Here is a 4,276-nt window from a genome sequence, read left to right as displayed (position 1 = left end):
CATGTGTATTACTATTGAATGAATTGTATCATATGGTTCTGAAATGTATCACACAGATTTGAGACTCAAACATGTATAAATAAACAATAAACATCTTTGTATCAATAAACACATTATGGATTTTTTTATTATGCTATTTTAAATTTGGAAATAGAAAGTTGAAAAATACAATTACAAATCAATATTAAATTCTAATTGCAAAAAGTAATATGATTTTGTAATATGAATGATGAGATACAGTAATAAGATTAATAAATACCAATCTCTTACAGTTGCCATTCATCCTCATCAAATTCAGTGCTTTCTTGATTTTGATTCTCATCTATGGTTTCTTCACTCTGAGTCTAAGTCTACATATCTTCACCGCACTGCATCTCAATGCTACCATTAGGTCTAGTAGTCCCACTGGCACTTTGGTTTGAAGTGTTGCCCAAACCTCTTCTTTCACATTTGGACCTCTAGATTTGCAGTGCCCTATCGTAAGGAAAAGTGTGGACATCATACCTAGATGTATAGAGCCTCAAGGAATTTTCCAAATTTTTGTTTAGTTTGTTTCTTAGCTTTGATTTTAGGAACCCCAAAGCACTGGAAACTCTCTCATCTTCCACTGAACCCAATATCATGGTAAGACATAAATCAGCAGGCTTCACATATTCTGTCATTGAATCACGCAAGGATGGGTTCTCAGCTATATATTTCCAAAGCCTTGTTATTGATCCCTCTTCGTGGGGGTTCTCCATTTTGGCATATTGTTCTTTCATAGTGTATGCAAAATGAGATGATTGCTCTCGAAGATGAGTTTCGTCTAATATTTCATTTATAGTTACTCCATTAAATTCTCTGGATATGCAAAATTGTTTTATCAAAGTCAGTAGCTTACTTCAAAAATCAGATGCACTATTGAGGCTCCAATAATGAGGAAACACAATAGACATGGCTTCGAGTAGGTTGTTAGGAGGGAATCTACTTCTAATTTGTGAGGAAAGATCATATGCAATTTTCTTCACAGAAGTAGTTACAGTCTCAACAATCTTGTTGAAACTTCCTTTGTAACTCTTGCTAGTTTCTTCTTGGAGCACTTTCCTGGTTCCTCGGGGTCGACCATGGCATAGAAGTGCATTGGTATCTCAACTCCCCATACATTAGCACATACCTCCCCGTCTACAACGATTTGTAAAAAATTATCAAGATTGTTCAAATCTATGAGTGTTCGCCACTTAACAAATTTTTCATCAGATAGTGTTGGTTGATTTTGATAGAGATTGTTGAGGGTCATGCATGTCATCTTACGCAGCGTAGCATATTCTGCAATATACAAAGCTCTTTTTTGGGTAGCCTTCATAATATTCCTCATTTCCTCTAGCATGGGCAGAAGAGCTGCTAAAGTTAAGAGTGTCTCTAAATTACTTAACCTGCCAAGAAGTTTAGGAAATTTTGATTGATCTGATTCATTGCGAGTTGTGTGAAATAGTCCAATCAAGGATGGATATTCTAAAAACACTCGATGTGCTGGACCATCCAAAGAGATCCATCTGGTATCATTATCCTTGAGAAGCTTGTTCCCATCAGTTAATCCATCAACAAAGTGTTGAAAATCCATAAATCATTTGGGACTTCGATAGAAGTGTGAGTAGAGCTCTCTGATTAAAATTTCAATTTTTTTAACTGAAGCAAACTTGCTCACAATTCCAAAAGCTAGATTCATTCTGTGAGCCATGCAGTGAATCACAGTAATGTACGGTGCAAATGAAGTTTCAATCTTTGTACAAAGACCATTCCTATGACCTTCCATTACCGAAGCTCCATCTGCTCCAACACAAACCAATTATTTGGCTACTGTCATGTCATCCATACCTCCATATTCAATTAAACTTCTCTTTACTAGTTGAAACAAATTTTCTACTGTCGCACTCTCCTTCATTTTAGCAATAGATAGTAGATGAGGTTGGCGGGTATGATTCTCTACAGTATAAACATGCATGCATACCCATGAAGTATTGTCTACTGTCGTAACTTCATCTAAAGAAAATGCAATGAAGTTTGACTCTCTTATTTTTTCCTGTACATCTTCTTTTTCAACCTCAGCAAGACAACTTGCCCATTCCCATCCACTATTTACTGACCAGTGTCTATTAGGATAGTTAGGAACTTTCAAAAAGTGTAATAAACCACTAATTGATGGGAAATCTATCATAGCATGCCCTCTGCTCAAAATATGAAAAACAACACTTAACTGAATAGCTTTTCCCAGTTGTTCTATTTGCATTGCTTTTCCAAAAATAGCTTCAATAGAACCTTTAACTTTAGCAAGCTTCGTCTCTAATTTCTCATAAAAATAATACTCTTTGGCATTCCTCACATGCTTACATTCATCCTTTGTTTTCCATCTTATCACTAATTTTTCAACCCCGTCTATCATTTGTTTTTCATAAACTTTACCCATATGCTTTTCTATGGTGTCAAATTTTAGCTACAACCTAATTTCCTTGTTATGTTTCCAAGTGCAAATCTTACACCTGCATTCTATTTGAGGCTTTCCTTCAATTGGATTCTCGACTGGTTCAATGAATGGATACTTTGATGCCCAATTAATTTGAAAATTCCTCACTGACATATCCCACTCCTGATCCTTTTTTGATTGTGGTTCACCCTTTTTTGATATGGCTTTTCTTTTCCCCTTCCGTGCATTATCATCAATGGCGTTATCACCCAAGTTGATTATATCATTCTGGCTAACTTGGGTATCTACCAGATAATCTTCTTCAAGATCATCCTGATCTGAGATATCAGGTTCGCCGTCATCTTCAACATGCGGTGCAGGTGGCAAATTTTGTACTTGTACTTGTGATGATGTACCTTCCTGATTTTCACCAGTACCACAATCTTTTCCAATGCCAAAGTACGAAGACAACGTTCTTCTTTTTGTTGGCCTCTCTTGGCCTTCCCCACATTCAGGTTTCCTACCCCTCTTCCTTGTTTGACATCTCCAATGAAATAAAGGCTGCCAAAAAAATATCAATTTGTTGAAGAAGCAATAATAGACTATAATGTATAATATACCACTTCAAAAATATGATCGCTCACCTTTAGGATTTAGGTCACTAGCAGTCGCCAATACAGTCAACAACAATGATTGTTCTTAGTTTGAAACTTCGCTATTGATCAAAATTCAGAGCCTAGAACCCACCAAATTGTGTTGAGATAGATTTGATTTTTGCATGTATTTATACTAATCCTTATATGGTGAATTCCGCTGGAATTTTATATGGTATACAAATATTTGGGGAATCCCGCATAACTATAACATGACTTATATAATTTTTGAGGTGATTATAGGTCGTCCAAATACGACTTATGTAATTTTCAAGGTGATTATAGGTCGTCCAAATAATAGGCGAATACAATATAGTTGGCGAAAGTTGGGGTGAATGGAGACACACATCGGCAAGATGTTGGGTGAATTGGGTCCCCCTGGCTAACAAATCTTCACATGCCTATAGGCGAATTAAAGTCATCTATTAAGGTAACCTCGGAGAGTGTAGGTGAAACAATTAAATTTACCGTGTGTCCACCATATATTATATTGGCGAAATCATCGCATAGAAACATTTAATTGCATAAAACATATGGCGATCAAGTCGTGACTTTGACGGAAATTGATAATATTCTAGCGACATGGCCACCCCCAAACGGTACAAAATATTCGCCATTTCTGACATGGCCGACGTGAAAAATTCGCCATTGGCGAATATTCGCCACTAAAGTAATCTCTGATTATGATGTATAGGCACAAATTGCCGACTCAAGAAGGATGTGACTCCCAAGAAGATGATTAGTTTTAAGGAAATCTAATCTAACTCAAGAGACTAAGATGATCTTGCTTGTGGATGATAGATCTAAGTATAAAACCACCTAGTGATGTTTAGGTTGATATAATATTATGAGGACAAAAGACAACTTTTAGTTAATGAGATGACTGGAAACGAAATAGAGCCTATGGCGAAACTAATTGACGACTACTTGGGAACCCTACTAGAATAGATACACAAGAATAGATGGCATATATACAATAAAATGAAACAAATACATAGGAAGAGAAGTCAAATACATATCATAAAACAATATATGTGTAGTAGAATACTACAAAAATATTATTTCCCCCATTAAAAAATGTAGTAGAAGGTATAAAAAATACAGGATGGCCATGAATATGCAGAATGAACACAACATCAGCCAACCCAAATCTATGCACCCAAGTACTGGTTCAATACTTTCC

The sequence above is a fragment of the Cryptomeria japonica genome, chromosome 6, assembly GCF_030272615.1.
Source record: "Cryptomeria japonica chromosome 6, Sugi_1.0, whole genome shotgun sequence".
NCBI lineage: Eukaryota > Viridiplantae > Streptophyta > Pinopsida > Cupressales > Cupressaceae > Cryptomeria > Cryptomeria japonica.
This window is presented reverse-complemented; position numbering follows the sequence as displayed.